Raw genomic sequence first — 19,802 nt, forward strand, 5'->3', positions numbered from 1 at the left:
AAATTAATTCCTAATATTTAAAATATACATTAGCACATTAGAGATGGGAGGTCCTACACAGCCAAATAATATTTTGAACTTTGTCTAGTAAGTATTTCCTGAAAACTAACATCCTTTCTCCCTAAAGAACACTTAAAGAACACTAGGTGTTTGTATTCCAACAAACAGTTTGAGAACACTGATACAGGACTAGAAGAAAAAAATAAGAGCTGGAGGGAAGCAAAACAAAATTGTTAAATTGTTGCTATGATTCTGTATAAAACCTTTGTCTAAGCTTCCTGACAGCTAAGAGAAAATCAGCCATGTTACATTCAATTCTTATTTCTTGTAAAGAGAGGGAATGAGTACTGGGTAAACAAAGTTTATCTTAACACTAAATTCTGAAGGAAATGTCATATTTGGTGAATTATGTCAATTCTATTGAACCAGGTGGTGGAGAACATCTTCAGCATCATGACATTTGTTCAGGTTTGAATATATAGTTAGATGACAGCTCAGTAAAAAAGTTTCATCAACACAAAAAAGACTGATGATCATTGTTAGCTTTCAGAAGTCAAATTATAAGTGAACAAAACCTAAAATGCCTAGAAACAGATGACGTGTTTCTTCTATTTTACATACCATAATGCAAGAGGATGATGTTTTTGATTAACCACCCATTTATCCATTAACCCAAGACAAGCATTTTTTCACCAAGCAATCTGTATTAGGCACTCTGTGAAGAACCCTCACATCCAATGTCTGATGTTAAGTTGCTACTAGTCTGTGTACCTCTCTGAAGGTAAGCATCGGTTGTGAGAAATAAGCCAGAAACATCTGGAAGCCGCAAAAAGACTAAAACAGCCTTGCTCTCAGAATTAGTAAATTATGAAAGCATATTTTTAAAAGTATATCATATAATAAAAGATCAAATTCTTTTATCTTCAAAGATCAAAAGGAGAGGAAAGGAATTGTATTTAAGGTCAAAGTGATTATTTCTGTTGCTAAACATCTTTCTTCCTGATCTCTTTATACCTTAACATGTAGAATTTGGCAAAGCGATTTGGTTTTTTATCATAAGACTATTAACACTCATAGAATTAAGCATTGTTTCATTCTTTCTATGGACTAGACACTGGATTAATACCTTTATGCTCACTTCACTCTGAGGAAGGTGCTATTTTTACCTTCCCTTTTCAGTGAAGAAAAGTGATACACAGGGACATTAGGTAGTCTGAGAAACAATGAATGAATGTTGGCAAGCTGTTTTGAGAGCTCACACATTTACCTCAACATTTGCACTTACATCAGTCATTTCAAATAATAATAATACAACAGCACAACACTATGATGCCATTACCAGAAATAGCAGCCACAAAGTCAACATTGGACAAAACAGTGTCAACTCATTTCTGTTTGTAACCAGTGAGGTTATATATATGATGGGACACTGAGTGTTGGGGAAAGCATAGGAATGGAAGAGGTCTTTGCTATTTGTGCAGTCTTGATATTACCCGAACATTGGTTGGCCCTTTGGGGTGCTGTAACTCAACTTTTTCCTGGCATTGAGGAAATGAAACCCTGTTCTTGTTCTCTCCACCTGGAGTCTGCTTTACTTTTTCTCCTCATTATTTTAAAGATAGTAATATATCCTGTAAGGTCATGCCCAATTTAAGCTCTAATTTTAAACCTTGGAGGTCATAGTGTCTCAAATGTGGTATTCACTATGCTTTCTGTAACTGGTAATTTTCCCATAGACTCCTGGGGATTGACTCTATCCTGTCATCTGGCACTGCCTAGGAAATGATAAACTATTTTTCCCCTTAACCACTAAGGCAACAGGAAAATATTTGTTGGCTCCTTCCTTTGAAAGTAACTAAAGAAATGCAAATGAGAATTAAAAACAATACCACCAACAACCAAACCACCTTAGGCTATAAGAATTGCGAAGTTTTATTTATGTTGTGTTTTTTTTTTTTTTTCTGCCGCTGAACAGTTGTTAACCACAAAAAACTACATATATCTTAAGTGTTTTATTTTCAAGTATCCATCTGGTTCCGTTGCTTTATGTAGTTATTTTCCCCCCTCGGCATTTGCTCTATAACAATGCACGGATAATTGCATCCATGAAGACTCCTGCAGTGCTGTAATAACTATACAAACCAAAAGATGGTTTTTCAATGGAATAAAGCAATCCTAAGGATCACATAAGACCTATATAATCAATATTGTACAATTTCTGAATGGGGCACAGAAGTGAGAGAAAAACCCTTGTCAAAAACAAGATACATGAAAGGCTCTTTTGTTCTCCCTATGGTAGAAAGACTTTCTGCAGTTAGATAGAGGTAAAAATATTGCCCAAGTTCTCTAGGCTATGTTATGATCACCTGAAGTTTTATGTGCAGACCAGTGGTTGGCAAATTGAAAGCCTAATTGATGTCATTGTATCGATTGCATCTTTACACAGTAAACATACAACTCTATGACTAGATGTAAACAAAATAAAACATATACATTATTTTTGCTTATCATTTATTCTCTCAAATATTAGATTTTCTACCATAGGCATGTTATTTTTCTTTAAGAACTAAAAGTAATTTTTGAAAGCAAAATGAATAAAATAAAACTTCTTTTCATCATCTTCTGGTTTCTGAACTCTTATTCTCTCAAGATACAATTCTAAGGGTGCCTGGGTGGCTTAGTCCATTAAGCAGTTAAACCTCTGACTCTTGATTTTGGCTCAGGTCATAATCTCACAGTTCATGAGATCAAGCTTCACCTGGGGGTCTGTGCCCAGGGAACCTGTGCCCAGGGAACCTGGGGAACCTGCTTGGTTTTCTCCTTCTCTTCCCTTCCTCCACTGCTACATACATGTGAACTCTCTCTCTCTCTCTCTCTCTCTCTCTCTCTCTCTCTCTCTCTCTAGCAAAAATAAATAAATAAACATTAAAAAAAGATTCAGTTCTAGTGTTGTCATCTCTGTGAAGTATTTATTCCCTGCTTTCTCACCCCCCTTTTTGATTAAATTGGGTGTTTCTTTTTCTGTGGTCTCCTAGATTCTTACCAAACTAATATAATAAATAAACTTAACATACTTAATTATAGTTGTTGGTTTATATACCTGCCCCTCTATCCTGCAAACCCCATTAATTCATGGAATATGTTTTATTTGTAACTATTGTCTCCATCCTTCCTTGTAGGGCACTTTGCATGAAGTGTTGAAACAAGGCTATTGTCAGAGAAAAGCAAATCATCAGCTGAATAATGATACAGCATTAATGACATTGTGTTTATATTCAAGTCCCTGTTCCCCAAACTTGAAACGATTTGGATTACTTTTTAGTATGTTAAAAATCATCTGTGGCCTGTCAGATAATTATGATTATACTTTATATGATCATGTAACTTCCACATAGAGATTTTCTAGTGTTGTAAGTCAATCCTTCTTGTTGAGACACCAAACTTTGAAAGAAAGTTTAAGTTTCTGAAAATAACAGAAACTTTACTAAATGTTTTACAAAACCTAAATTTTAAATGCCATTTCTCTGAATATTTCCCATAATTGTCTTTTCTCCAATCCTAACCAGTGCATATCAACCTTTAATAATGGATTTTTTTCTGATAAAGCATTGCAGTGACTTTGCTACTCGCTCACTTTACAAGGCACAATTGAAAGGATTTTATCACTATTGGACCACTAAATGACTGTTTATAGCAAGGTCATATAAAACTAGTATCTGTTAGTTCAAAATAGCATGCAATTGGTTGCAACAACATTTTCTCAAGAGGCCAAATGGAACTTTCTTATTCAAACTTTTATTGAAGTTATTGCATGGGTAATATATCATTGTGCATGGAAATAAAGTCCCAAGAGAGTCTTGGATTACTAAACTTCTCAGTCAACTCTATGTAAGTGTTGCAAAGTGGTTGTAAGTTAATGTGTGTGGTGACCATAAATATTGTTTGGAAAGCTAAAATGCTCTGCATATTAGTAAAATTTTGCAATGACATTGACCCATGTCACAACAATCTTCCTTTTAGACTTGAATGTGGACTACAGAGTTCACAATGTGAAAATCTAAATTACTGAGAAACTCTTACCAAAGCACATTCAAATGTGTACATTATAAGGCTACAATGATGAAAACATGATGGCATTGGTATAAAGAGAAATATCAGTAGACCTATGTGACAGAATAGTTCAGAAATAGATCCTATTTTAAATTTGAGGTTGACATATGATAGCGGTAGTAAAATAAATCAGTGTACAAAGGATCCATTTTTAGACAGCTTTGTTAAAAAATGCACTTATATCTCTAACAAATGCTATGTACTAGATTAAGTAAGTTAAATGCTGAAATATCAAAGGTGAAATTACAAGGCAAATAGATAGAATTGTAGAATTATATCCTTTTGAATTTGGAGTAGAGAAAATTTCTTAAGCTGGACTCCAAAATCATAAAGAAAAAATGAAGATATTTGACTAGATAACATGTAAGACTTCCCTATACTAAAGGGTGTTAATAAATAGGTAATAGAATGGAAGATATATGCCATTCTATAATCTATAAAGAATTAATATCGGTATGTAGAATACATTTCTATGGAACGGTAAGAAAGAGACAAGAGAGCTCAATGTACTTTACTTTATTCCATAATCTTTGAAAGTGAGTAAAAATATTAATTCATTTAATCAGCACAAAATTATGAGGTAGAAAATATTATTTGGTCCCTTTTAAATGAAAGGAAATTAATACACAAAGAATTTACATAACTTGTCCAAAATCCCACTGTTTTTTAACTGGTAGATCTGGGATTTGAAACCAGATAATCAATTCTAAAATTGGTACCCTAGTAATCAATAGGAAAACAAATAGGAAAATGAGCAGAGGATATAAATAAGAACTTAGAGAAGAGGGCACCTAATAACTGAGGAGAGACAGACCTATTTACTACCCAGAATCTCCATGGCTCTTTCAAGTAACCTAGCAATCCGCTAGATCCAATGAAAGGACTGCAAGTTCTCCCAGTGATAGAGCCTGAGGTATACAAACTCTACAAGTTATCTGACTTCTAAGGTCAGGACGTTTCTCTCATTGATGAGGCTATCCCTCCAATTTGAAAGCAAGACCTACTAAATCCTACTCTCTGCAGCTAATGCTCCAATTTGCCTTCTACAAGAGGCATAAGTTAAAACAAACCAGGCAAACATTATATGCATCTGGACCAACTTGTAGCTGGAAGATGCATTTGACCTCATTAAGGAGACAAAAGTTGGAACCGATTTCCATAGACACATTTGTAAAATATGGAGCTGGTCCATACAAATATCTCCCTGGACCAGATAGAACACATATTAGCAAGCATCTGATCGACAATATTTGCCAGGCACTGAAATTTCCCCATTTAATAAAATTCATCAGTGGGATTCTATTTATGTCTGTCCCCACCTTAGGCCTCCAAGCATGGCATTTGGTGGTTCTTGTCACCATTATACATGGGAAGCAAATACCATTGAGTAATGGGATGACTTTCAAAGGTTATCTACACCAGCCTCTCCTGCAATGACTTCTGCTGCCAATTGGTGATTGAATTAAAAACAGTTGAGAATTGGCATACACTGTGAAGATTTTCTACCCGGATGAAGCTGCTAGGCCTCTGGCCATCAGACATAGGAAAAAAGAAATGAAAGTCCATCTGATAAATCAGTATCCTTGTATCTCTATACAACATTATGAGGAGTTTTATATATTTTTATATATTTAACACAAGTATAACATATTTCTGCATTTTGCCCTTTTAACCTAGCACATCTTGGAGATCATTCCATTTTAGTCTATGAAGAGTCTCCCCTTTTCTTCTATTTTCTTTTCCTTTTAATGCTACACAATACCATATTTTTGTCTGAGTTGTAGGAAATTTAACGATTTTGTATCTCAGCATTTATTCTTCCTTCCCCTTTATTCATAGGCACCTTGACTCCCAGTGAAGAGATGGGGATTTGGATTGCATGGACTGAGGATGACTGGATGAAGATGCTAGAAGTGATTTTTGGGTCCTCTTGCTTCCAGGATAGTAGCATATCATCCCCTGTGAGATGTGTGAATCCATCTCTCTGGGATGACAGATATCACTATCATTTTCATGCTTTCACTACACATTCCCTTCCCCCTGCAGTCCTCATTTTTCTTCACACAGCTCATCATGGTAGGCAGAATGGTGCCTATCAGTTTTCTGCAGAGTGTATGGCTGCGAGGAAGGACAAGCACTCAAAGTGTTTCCCAAAGAACAATTAATACATGAACACATCTGACCTTGTGATCTTGGGGAAAAGGTGGTCATCAATGATGTTTCTCATTTCCCATTACAAATATGACCAGCCTAAACACCTACCTATGAATGTCTCAGTAGGTGGCTTATAGTGATGTTGCAAAGAGTCCCTAAATACTGACCAAGACGTGGGGGACCATGTCAGATCCCATTCTCTTTCCTACACAATTCCTAGTGATTCCTAGACAAGCACACCTTCCTGAGAGCTGTTACAGCCTTGTTAGCCCATTTGCCTTTGCCTTTCACCTTCATGTTTCATCAGCCACACAAATTGCATCAGCCTTTCCTCATTAGAAGAATGATATACTTCTGCTAATGTCTTGGCAACTACTCCAAATAGCAGAGCTTACTGCAAAAGCCATGGCTACAATTTTCTCTACCCTCCTTAATGCAACTAAAAACATTACCTCCATCTTAAATAGCAGAAAAGCTATATGCCCACAGCAGGAGATAATCAATACTGGTTGAAAACATGATTTAATCTCAAAACAACACTTTTTGTCCCCTAGGACTTGTTTTGTCTGGAGTAGGCAGACTCTCTCTTGCCTTTCACTGAGGTATAATATTGTTTGCTCTCTGGAGGGAGCTGTCTGATCCTTCATGATGACTCAAGAACAAGGGGTGAGGAGGTACAAGATGACAGTGTCCACACAGATTTCTTGCACTGTCAGCAGCATTCTTAGGTTAATAAAGAATATATGGGCTTTCATTTAAAGGATATTAAAAAAAAAAAACACTGAGCCATTCCTAATTTGATCCTAGTAGTTTTTTCTTGTTTCTCCAGCTTGGGCTTCATAGCCAAGTGGTTTAGATAAGCTTCACATATCCTTCTGAGAATTTTAATAATTTTGTTGCCTCCATGATTATAGAATATCATCTCCATGATTTTCAAGAGAAGCTAGAAGCTTCACTGGAAGTTCAATTAATTTCCTGATGGGAAAATTTTTGTTTAACCCATTCTTCTCCTAGGGACCAGTTGGTGAATAAGAAGATGCAGGGCCATTAGTTGGATAGATGGGTAGATGGATGGATGGATGGATGACCCAAGAAGCTTCCCACTCAGCTACCATAGTAATCAACTGGTTCAGTACAAGAGTCCACAAGGTCTCCTTCTAATACCAGCACTGGGAATCAAATTCCTATAGACTCAGGAAGTCAAGCTCTTCCTTTCACCAGTAAGGACACCTCCAAGAATGGAAAGGTCAAGATCTTATGATTCTCAACATTACATAATTAATCAGGTGCTTTCTGTCTCCTCCCAATTTCCCAGTAAACATGTGAAGAAGAAGGTTAATGGAATTTCTTGGAGCACAAGCTACAATGTGCTAGCTACATTATGCCCAGCTGTACTAGGCTAGTGGGCTAGTGAGGACTCAGGAGACTACATATAATCAACTTCTGCATAAGAACTTCTCCAATAAACCTGCTTCATACTTGTATTACATTACCTGTTATGAGGCTATTCTATCAATACACAGAGGGAGAGATGCTCAAGTTTACCAGTAATCAGAAAAAAAGCAACAATGAGGAAATTGAAAGCAAACAATAGAAATTTGAAGCAACAATGAGAAAATTGAAAACTAGAACTGCCTGGCCAAGGATATGAGAAAAGATGAACACTCAGGTGCTTCGTGGGGAACGTGAAATTGCTACTCTCAAATTCACAGTATTCTTTGAATGTTAGTTGGCATATAGCTCACAATACAGGCATTCCTGTTCTTGGGATGTAACCCAAAGGAACGCTCACAATGGTCAAAAGAAATCGTGAATGAGGATGGTTTTTCACATCATTTTCGTCAGAGAGAGAGAATGAGGGAAACAAAGGAAGCTAAATTTGTGCCCACCTCTATGGGACTGGATGAACACTATGTGGTACAGCATGATATTGAATGGATAAAATGAATACATTATATCTATAGGTAAAACACTGATAGATGTAAAGAATATAGAAATATGATGAATTAAAAAAGAAGAAAATCAAGATTATAGCACACCATTGTTCAATTAAAGATACTTATTTGAATAGGCACTTTGCAATAGAGGTGTGCCATTTTCAAATGTGAAAAGACACACAATTTCATTAATAGTCAGTGAAAAGCAAATAAGAACCCTACATGTGCAATAACACATTCCAAAAAAATGGCTAAAATGAGAAAAGACAGAAAGTATCAATTGTTACCAACAACATGGAAGAAGGGCAATTCTCCCATACTGTCCTGAGAGTGTGAATTGGTATAACACTTTCAGAGAAATGTTTGATAGTATCTAAGATGCTGAACATAATGTATACTCCACGACCAGTAATTGCTGTTCCAGATAGATGCCCAATATAATCACACACATGTGCTCACTAAAAGGCATGTACAAGAATGTTCCCAGCAGCATGAATCAGAAAAGCAAAAACCTAGAAGCTACCCAGATGTTCATCAAAAGTAGAATGCTATGCTAGACACTGTCAGTGCCCTGCCCTGCCCACATACCTGGGACCTTACTGTTGTAGTGCACAACAGACTGACTTCCAGTTACCAGCATCTGTAACTCATTGCCTGAAGCCTTTCTCAAGTGGCTTCCTTTCATTATACCATGGGCATATCAGGAAGTAAGTGCCAGAGAATGAACGTCTCAGGGAGCAGCCTGGAACCAGTGACTATTGGGAGTCTATGTGTAAATACCTCAGTTTGTTGTTCTCCTGCTGGGTTAACTCTGGGAGATGAATTCTACACCAGCTTCCAGAGTTTTCCAGTGGGATTAAGGTCTAGTTAGTTGTAGGGATAGCTTGCTTGATGATAAGTCAGAACTGCTTCACTTCCTCCTTTTCCATCTAGAGTCTCCTGCTATCACTCCAGTCCTTATAATTATTGCTCTGAAATAAGCTACTTTTGCGAGGGTAGTGGTAGTTATAAGGACTATGGAGGTGATTGGTTGTTCTTAAGTGCCTTTGATTCACGGAAGGAAGGAACTAATACAACCAAATCAGCCAGCTATCAGCTCAGGGCACAGTGTGGGAATCAAAAGACTTTGACAGCAGTATGTAAAACACCCTCATCTCCTGTAGCCAGAGAGCAGGTTGTGCTAAAAATGAGGCCCCGGATCAAATTTTGAGAATAACAAAGTTTCCAAGTAAACTGAATTTATAATCCTGGCAAGTCTTCCATGCTACATTCAGGACTCTGACAGAGAAAGAGACCCAGGTTGGGAGCAGTTTGATGTGTTTGAGAACCCAGAACCTCCAAATTTCTCTGAACCTTCTGGACAGTATAAGCGACCTAATCCCCTTAGCTAGAAGGTAACAACTTCTCTTGCTTGTACACTGTGTAAATAATTCATCTGAGGTGATGCCAGATGCCTCTTACCCTTCTCAAAATCTGCCTTCACGTTGTCTCGTTGCTTTGGGGCCAATGGAAGGAGTCAAATGTCAGCATGACCTAAGTGGTTGTCCTCAACTTCCCCATTGCCACAAAGTCTGGCCCAAGAAATTATTATCTCTCAGCAGGGTTATTGCAAAAGCTTCCAAATTGGCTTCTTGCCATCACCCTCCTTCTCCACCATCTCTGCCTACTTAATATGCCAGCCCAAGTTATCAGCTTATGGCTCTGTTCTCAAAATACTTCAGAAGTGCCCTACTTGACTTGGCATAAAACTCAAAATGCTTACAATGGACTCTAATTCCCTGACTTCAGTCCTATTTCCATCCCCTTCCCTCAGACGACTCCATCCACAGTGGCTTTCTTGCTGTTCTTCAAACAAGCCAAGATCCCACCCCAGCCCTCTTATACCTGCTCTACCCTCTGCCCAAAATGCTGTTCCTTAGAATCTTCACATGATTTCCCTCTCTTATCTCTTTCAAGTGTTCTTTGAAAGGTCCCTTTTTTAGTGCAATCTTTTCTTACCACCTTACTAAAATTAATACCCCCTCTCTCCTGGGACACCCTATGCAACTTGCCTGCTTTATATTTTTCTCCATATCTCTTTCTACTAGCTGGTAAGCTCTATGTGCAAAAATGTGTTGATCTGTTTTATTCTCCTATGCATCCCTAGTACTTGACACACAGTAGGTGCACAATCCATAAGTGTTGAAAGAATTAGTACATAAAGCATGAAAGAAAGGAAGAAAGAAAAAAGAAAGATAATAACAAAAATGATAATAATAATGGCACCTATGTATTACTGAAGTCCTACCAGGTGCCATATAATAAAACCTGTAGATTAATCTCATACATAAATCTTACATCCATTTCACAGATGAGGAAACCAAGTCTGTGGTATATTCAGTGAGAAGTTTAAGATTATGCAGCAAGAGTAGGGTAATGAGCGTTTGGTGGGTCTGCCTGACTCACATCTCAGTGGTCATCTCAACATAAGCCTTCATCAACTACATTCTTTTTTAGCCATTTGATATTTTAATTGAGAAACATAGAGACATTGATAAGCAATATATAAATCAACCTGATTGCAATAATAGGCATTGGTTAAGAGCACAGGTTCTGGTTTTGGACTGGAGGGGCTCACATCCCAGCTTTAGCAAGTACTGGTTAAGTTGCGTTGGGCATTTTTGTCCATCTCTCTGTGGCTCAGCTCTCACATCCTTAAAAAGGGGATAACAATAATACCTCCCTTATCAGTTTTTTTATAAGAATGATGTGAACAGATAAATAACATTTAACATAATGATTTTATAAGCATGTGTTATGCTCACTTATATTACATAGCTTTTAAAAGTTTTACAGTGTTTTCACAATGTTTCCGTTTAATATTTATAGTAATTCCATGAGGTAGATAAGGAGAATATTTTATCCTTGTGTTATTCTTTGATTTGATGGTCATTTATCATCTAATGTTTGAGATGTCCTGGTGCAGGCTTCAGACTTACACGGATAAATAAAACATGCTTTCTGTCCTTAAGAACACCTAGGTAAGAAAGAAAATAAGTACAGCGTAAGACATGCATTAATAAAGGTAGTCCGAGGATACTGATAAAAACTGAAACTTCCAGAGCTTAAAAAACAAAACAAAACAAAAAAACCTCAAGATTGCCCAAATGATAAGCTTTCTTATTTTATATGCAATGTTTTCCTTTCAAACGCCAGGAGGAATGGTGGGTAAATCAATCTTTGAGGTGGAAAATACGGGTTCTAAGACTTTTTCTTGCTTCTAGGAAAATTCCCAACCTCTTGCATTGCAGTGAAGGACTGGTCTTACTCCTCCTTCTCTCACCGGGCCTCCGGGCTGGTGGACAAGATCCCACTATCCTGAAAGCATACATCATAATTCTTATTAAAGCACCAAAGTAGTGTAAGAGGATGCTGTGGCCATGCACTCTTATCTGACTGGTTCACAGATTCGGGTAAAGTCAATGTTCCACCGAACTGGAGATCTGGAAGCCTGCATTTGACCTTGGGCAAATGATTTCGCCTTTCTGCACCTTGGTAAATGTTAGCTGTCACTATCACCTTTATGGATTCTAGAAGGACTTCGATGGGAGCCAGATCACAAAAAAGAAAACCAAAACAAGGCCCTGCATGACTCAGGGAGTGAGTTCATTTCCATGTTGATTCTCCACCATCTTTTCCAACATGTCAAATTTGGTTTGCTTGTTAAGCTAAAGGAAGTAAGTAGCACACTGCTTTGTACAGAGCACAAATTCAAAAATATTTGCTCCACAAATGAACTGTCATCCAGACAAAAAAGCATATTAGTAACTCCGTGTTTAGAAAGACAGGTCTATACATCTTTAGCTCCTTTTAATCAGACAGAGTCTCATCTTTGAGACTCAATTCGTAACACCTGCAAGTCCTTTAGCGTGTTCCATTTCTTTGCAAGGCAGCTTTCCCTGCAGACAGACTGTGTTCTGCCACAGCTGCACCAATTAGTCTCCCTGCCTGAGAAGAGTGACAATAGTGATATTTTTCTGGATGAATGATAGACCTACTGGAGAGTCCACAAATCAAAATGTCAATTTTCTTTTCTCGTTCAGTTTCTTTTGTGTTGTATGTTTGTATGTAATTTCTTCTACAAAAATGCCTTTGGATAGAGAAAAAATATCTTTTATTTTCAAGTTTAACTAAATAATAAAGCAGATCTGTGACAGATTTGGACACGTTTTAGAATTACAGTTGTTGCCTACAAAGTGTGGCAATTGCATGAGTTCCTTGAAAAGAATGATTTAAAAGCACCAGTGGTTCCTAGAAAAAAAAAAGGAGGGCCTATAAAAGGGTGCAGCTAATGCACGCTGTAATAATGATATGAAGCAGAAAATATGGACTTCCAACTCAGGCCCAAAAGCCCAGTAGATTTCCAGTTCACAATATGTTTTGTTCTAATTATAACACCATTTCTTTACAGTTTTGTCCAAGCTTAAATATTTTATAGTATTTCAAATTTCTGGTCAACGTTAAAAGAAATACATGCTACACTCAAATGGACTATGTTGAAAACCAAAATTAAGGTCAGGATAATTACATCAATTCCTCTATTTTCTATTAACAATATCTCCAATGACTACTTCCGAAATAGTTTTTTTGTTTATACTTTTGTTCATTTGCATGTATTTGATTCAGCCATCAAGGAGGGTTTTAGATTGACATGCAAATTTTAAGGTGAAATAATGTTAAAAATACCGTACCCCAAAGAAATCTAAGAAAGTACATGACAAACAATGAAAGCACAACGAAGAAGGGAATTCAAAGCATGAATTTGCAGCTACAAATCGTGAGATCCAGATATGTTCCAGATAAAATGATTGCACTAAGCTTGAGGGTAGAGTGGCTTGATTTTATTTTATTTTTTTAATTTTTTTTTAACGTTTACTTATTTTTGGGACAGACAGAGACAGAGCATGAACAGGGGAGGGGCAGAGAGAGAGGGTGACACAGAATCGGAAGCAGGCTCCAGGCTCTGAGCCATCAGCCCAGAGCCCGACGCGGGGCTCGAACTCACGAACCGCAAGATCATGACCTGGGCTGAAGTCGGACCCTTAACCGACTGAGCCACCCAGGCGCCCCAGAGTGGCTTGATTTTAGAACATGGTAATACTTTGGCTTTTAGTGGTCATCTAGCATTATGTCTTTTCCACATAAAAGTTTAAGAGTCCGAATTCCTAGGTTGAGTTCTCCCAAAGCTGTGAGATGCATTTTTGTCTATGTATTTTTTTCTGAAAGTTTATCTTTTCACATAAATATTTGGAATTCCTACAATGTGTACTATGCTAGATGCTTCTAGAGGAGGAAAGAAAAAGAATGCTGTGCTTAATAAGTCTACCATGTAAAGGTGAGATAATACATATATCTCATTAATTTTAAATAAGAGAGCAGGGAACACACTGTAAGAGATAATATGCTCTAGCATTCCAGAAGAGGGAAATATATCACTAACAAATGGAGGAAATAGGCAAATTCTTGTAGAAGAGGAGATATCTGAACTGGGTCTTAAGTGACAGGAAATATTTGGTATAAAGGTAAAAATAGTAGGCATAAGGCATGGCATATGCAAAGGGAAGTTAGTAGCTCTATAGAAAGAGTGGTTTTTTTTTTTCTTTTTCTTAAATTTTATGTGTTTATTTTGAGTGAGAGAGAGTGTGAGTGAGCTTGGGGTGCATGGACGTGGGGGAGGGGAAGAGAGAGAGGGAGAAAGAATCTGGAGCTTAACCATCTAAGCCACCCAGGCGCCGCTAGAAAGAGTATTCTGCAGGCTAATTTAACTGGAGTAGGAATAGATGGAAGCCAGTTTATGGATGTAATGAGGACACATTTGTGGAAACCTGAAAATCATACTGGATCTATCTAGAAGTGTTGTGAATAGGTTGTAAAAAAGCTGTGTAAAGTGTAAAATGTCATGCAAATTTTATTATTATTGGCTTTTTAAAAAGATTTTTTAAAAATGTTTTTTTATTGAGGGATAGAGAGAGAGAGAGAGAGAGAGAGAGAGAGAGAGAGAGAGAATCCCAAGCAGGCTCCATGCTGTCGGTACAGAGACTGATGTGGGCCTCAATCTCACAAACCATGAGGTCATAACGCGAGCTGAAATCAAGAGTCAGACACTTAACCAATTGAGCCACCCAGGCACCCCTCGGGTCTTTTAACCATAGAAAACATATGGTATGTGGTGGTATGGATAATTTTAATCTATCAGGTAGAACAGTTGATAGTGAAAAATAAGTCATAATGTGAATGTGTCTTGGAAAAGATCAATATAATAGTGTTCATGAAATATGAGAGCCTTCAGAATCCCTGAGTCCTGGCAAGGAATGCTTTGATTATTTTTTAATTTTTCTTTTGAAGAAGAGGAAATGAAAGAAATAAAGAAATAAAATCCAAATATTTCAGATAATTAATTTTTTCTATGAAAAACAGCAATTATTTTAATGTGGTATTTGTGATAAACTATTTTTTATTGATTCGCACAGCATGAGCAAGCTTTTAAGAAGTATGATAAGCAACAAAGAATAACTGTATAACAAGCAATCACTTCTATTTTGCATACAGGATGAATAAAAGTAGCATTAATAAAGCACTACGGGGAATACATATCAGATGGTTTCAGCAATGTATTATTGATTTTATGTTTTAAACAATAAGCATTGAGAAATGCATTCCTCTGAGTGTAAGAATGAGAGATATTAACAAGTTTACATAATCTACTACTGGTAATCCTGTTGCAACCCATTGGAGATTGACTATATGAAAATGGAACATTTCCGAAAAATTCACTGTATAATTTAGCAGTTATCACTGAGTCACTTACAATTTCCAAGGAGCACAAATCTGTGCATGTGGCATTGTCTTGAAGGAAGGTATTTCATTCAGGCATTCTGTGCAGGACAATTTAATCAGCCTGGTGTTCGATATAGGACCAGAATATTTTAACCGCAGTTGACTTTATGGAAGAAACTCTAGATAAATAGTCCCTGTGTAAACTAAAGGCCTTATTTTACTTGTAACTTATATATCAATATTTTAAACAAATGTAAAGAATGTACCCATCCTATGGATTTAATTATGTAGCATTTACTGAGGGAAAAAATTAAGTGTTTTGATATTTAGATCTCAGTAAACACAATATAATATACTGGTAAAAAGCATAGATTCAAACACCAGGTTGCCTTAGTTTGGAGCCCATTGCTGCTACCTGATAATTGTGTAATCTTAAATAAACTTTTCAACCTTCCTATGCCTTAATTTCATTATTCGAAACCCTAGAACTAGAGTTATTGAAAGAATTAAATGAAATGAATTGTTTAGAATACAGTGCCTAAGAGAAAGGGAGTGCTTAGTATTTTTTTTTTTCAACGTTTTTTTTTTTTTTTTTTTAATTTATTTTTGGGACAGAGAGAGACAGAGCATGAACGGGGGAGGGGCAGAGAGAGAGGGAGACACAGAATTGGAAACAGGCTCCAGGCTCCGAGCCATCAGCCCAGAGCCTGACGTGGGGCTCGAACTCACAGACCGCGAGATCGTGACCTGGCTGAAGTCGGACGCTTAACCGACTGCGCCACCCAGGCGCCCCGGGAGTGCTTAGTATTTGTTAGCAGTCGTTTTTATTGTACCATAGCTCTTATTATTATCACTACTACTTTTATTCTTTTTTTCCCTGGAGCATTGGTGAACATCTTGCATCAAATGTAATTAAAGAATCCTCTTTCTCTCTGAATTCTCTTCCTTCTTTGCCACATTCTGCACTATCCTCCGGGATAGTGCTCCGGGAACCCAGGTACCGATCCATGTGTTTTTCTTGGGGAGCTCCATCATCTCTCTCTCTCTCCAATCCTTCATTTCGCTTTAGTAGGATAACAGTTTGTGTGTCATCAGCTTTATAAGTGAATGGGATTTAAGTAACTAAAACTATGATTGCCACAAAGATTTTTTTTTATATTTTATATTTAAAACACTGAAAGGTAATATGCAATTCTCTGTACAATAGGAGAAACTGAAGAGTGTCAAGTATAAGAATTCTTATTTTACCAGCCACATTATTAGAAAGAACAAGCAAACCTTATCTTTGGTGCATTAAAGGAAAGGTCACTGAGCAGCTTTTCATTTTCTTCATTGCATTTTCCTTTTGGTGCAAGTGTCAGTTCCAGGCAAGAGCCTATCATTTGTTCTTGCTTTGTTTTTTTTTTTTTTTTTTTTTTTTCTCTTTCAAGATACTTAGGAATCTAAAAATATCATTTTTTTTCCCACTTGGTTATTTCTCAAAAAAGCCACCCTTCTACCCTTTTACCCTTCTACCTTTCTTTATATCCTGTGGACATATTTTTGCTATGTGACTTTTTAGTTGTAGTTGTTCATTTGGAAAAGGGTTAATATCAATTCTTGACCCTGTGAAATAGGGGTGAGATAAAAAGCTATGTGCTTTGATATGAGACACAGTAAAGTCAACTGAGGGAAGCCAAGGAAATCCAATCTGGGGTACTTGCAAACCTATCAGCTTGCAAACAGCTAATCACATTATAAATGATGTATATGTTTAAATTTCCACAGTAATTTGTTTATATGAAGAATTCTTATAAGTTGAACAGAATCTTTTTAAATCTTCAGTGAAATTCCATAATGTATAGATGAAACGCACTTTGTACAAAAATCATATAGTGTAAAAAAATTAAAATATTTTTAAAATAATATTTCTTAAAAAAAAAGACCAAATCTGTATGAAGGAGATGACATTTTTAGTATCTATTGATGTTTATTAACTGTATCATGAAGTGAAAAACTGAGATGAAAATTATCAGCAACACCTTTCTGAGTTTAAGTTAAAATGACATTGCGAAAATGGTGTGGCCACAGTCCTAGAATTACAATTTAAGGCATTTTTTTAGTACATTCTAAAGATTTTTTAAATGTTTGTTCATCTCTCAGAGAGAAAGAGAGAGAGACAGAGCATGAGTGGGAAAGGGGCAGAGAGGGAGAAGGAGACATAGAATCTGAAGCAGGCTCCAGGCCTGAGCCTGACGTGGGACTCGAACCCAGAACTGTGAGATCATGACCTCAGCCGAAGTCGGAGGCTTAACCAACTGAGCCATTGAGGCACCCCTAGTATACTCTACTTATTTGGTCTTTAAAAAAAAACAAAAAAAACCACACCACTTTCACTTATTTATTTATGTTTAATTGTGGCAAGAACATGAGATCTACCCTCTTAATAAACTTTTGAGTACATAATACAGTATTGTTAACTGCAGGCACGATGTCATACAGCAAATCTCTAGAACTTACGTTGCATAACTGAAACTTCATATGTGTAAAATACCAGCTCCTCAGTTGCCCCCAGCCCTGGGCAACCACCATTGCACTGTTTTGATGAGGTTGATTATTTTAGAAACCTTATAAGTAGAATCATATAGTATTTGTCCTTCTATGACTGGCCTATTTCACTTTGCATACAATCCTCTAGGCTCGTCCATATTATGGCATATCACAGAATTGTCTTCTGTTTATCACTGAATAATACTCGCTTGTACATATATACCACATTTTGAGGTTCTTTTATTCATTGATGGACATTTATGTTGTTTTTCTAGGTTGGTTGCTATGAATGATATTGCAGTAAACATTGAAATGTGGCTACCTCTTTGAGATCCTGATTTCAATTCTCTTGGATATATATCCAGAAGTGGAATTGCTGGATCATATGGAATTATTTTAAATTATTAAAACAGTACAATATTGGCATAAAAACAGACTGAAATATATGAAAAGATGCTCAGAATTACTAATCATTAGGAAAATGCCAAATCACAACCACAATCCGTTACCACCTCAGATCTGTTAGGATGCCTGTTATTTAAAAAATAAAATAAAATAAATAACAAGGGTTGGTGAGAATGTGAAGAAAGGGAACTTTTGTACACTGTTGGTGGGAATGTAAAATGGCGTAGCTGCTATGGAAAACAGTATGGAGTTTCCTCAAAAATGTAATAATAGAAATGTACTTGTTAATCTTGATAGCACCAAATATTAATTTCTAAGTTCCCAGTGTTGCTCTGATATATTACTTATGCTTCTAAACTTAAATCTGCTGTTAATAACATTTATAGACATAAAAGCAAATACAGATATACATCCATTTCTAAAATATAGTAAGCTTGAAGCAAAAATTACTATAAATCTATAAATAATTTAAAATCAGCATTTTGGACAGATTGTTTTAGTGGAAACTCTTATAGCACTTCACTTTTAGTTAGGGAAGTTTGATTTTTTTTGTTGTTGTTTGCTTGTTTTAATAGAAAGAATGAGAAAGGTGTTGCAGAAGGAAATAAAGTAGCGTTTTAGAAAATATAGCAAGGTTATTGCTAATGTTAGAGCGTAGTATAAAAAAGCCTTAAGTGGTGAAATCGGAAGAAATGGATTTTAAAAAGTTAAGCCGGTGGCAGGCAGTATAGTGTATGAAAACACTATTCAGCCTTTGGTCTATTATTTTAGTTTTACAGGGGGGAAAAAAAAAGAATGGGTGGAAAATCAACTTCCTACTTGGTTTGCCAACACAGGCAGCAGGAGAATCGGAGCAGTACCTCCTTCCACCAGGTGGGGGGCGGAAGATTAGCTCCCCGTTTGTTCCAGCCAACACCACTGGTCAGTCAGAGAGACCAGTGGTGTTGGCTGGAACAAACGGGGAGCTAATCTTCTGTTTGGGTGAAGGGGGTGTAGGGTGGAAGACCAACGAATTTGGTGTGGAAGTGTTGGAAGATCAACACTTTGAATGTAAATTTCTACTGGTCATTCAGATGAGTGTCCATCTCCATGAAAAAAGTACATGTTCAGCCCCACGGCAACCATGAAGGAAAGGGTTCTGTTGGTATTTGGCTATAGTACGGTGGGTATTTCCAAAAGTGGTTTTCTGTTCTGTTAGGTCTCTTCAGGAAACAATCTTTGCTTGTAGGTTTTTTGCTTGTTTGTTTTTGTCCTTGCCTGTTGGAGGTTCTGGGTTGGAATCCTCTCCAGCACTCTGGAGATGATCAGGAAACCCAAGGGACCCACCGCCGTGTTACTCCTCAAGTTCCACGGTCCCTAGACAATCCACATTCTTGTTTCTGCCTTTCAGAGTCTTATACTTGCTTGTTGTGGTACATCCAGGGGATTTTAATTGCAGTGGGTATAACCCTGGAGAAAAGGGGCCACTCCACTGGGGTTATAGTGGAACTGCACATTGTTCTTTTTTGTTATATTCATCTTAGTGCAGGAATTTTTTCTATTCTTCTCACAAGCTCTTTTAGAAATGCACATTTTTAAACTGCTTTTCCATTTGTGTTGTAATGTCTTCTGAATACGTACCTAAGAATCATGGATAATGGACAAAGCACTACCTATAGCGAAAGATCCTTACTCTTTTCTTCTGTAGGGGGCAGTTTTACAGATTACACTGTAATGATTCAGAGAGAATAAGGGACATGGCCAGTATCATGTACATTTAAAGTGACTGATCCTTAATTTTTAACCAGGCCTCTGAAATTCGGAAACAGTTTTGTTTTTGTTTTTCTTTTGTTTTCCTCCACTGTATAGTCT

At 36.9% G+C, this 19,802-nt stretch overlaps 1 protein-coding gene across 4 annotated transcripts in view; it reads left to right on the forward strand.

Annotated features, from left to right (window-relative positions):
- LOC122230099 (casein kinase 2 subunit alpha' interacting protein) overlaps positions 1–19,802 on the forward strand; it is a 382,321-nt gene that overhangs the window by 291,645 nt on the left and 70,874 nt on the right. The gene's annotated exons all lie outside the window — the stretch shown is intronic.

Source organism: Panthera leo, chromosome C2, assembly GCF_018350215.1.
Source record: "Panthera leo isolate Ple1 chromosome C2, P.leo_Ple1_pat1.1, whole genome shotgun sequence".
Lineage (NCBI taxonomy): Eukaryota > Metazoa > Chordata > Mammalia > Carnivora > Felidae > Panthera > Panthera leo.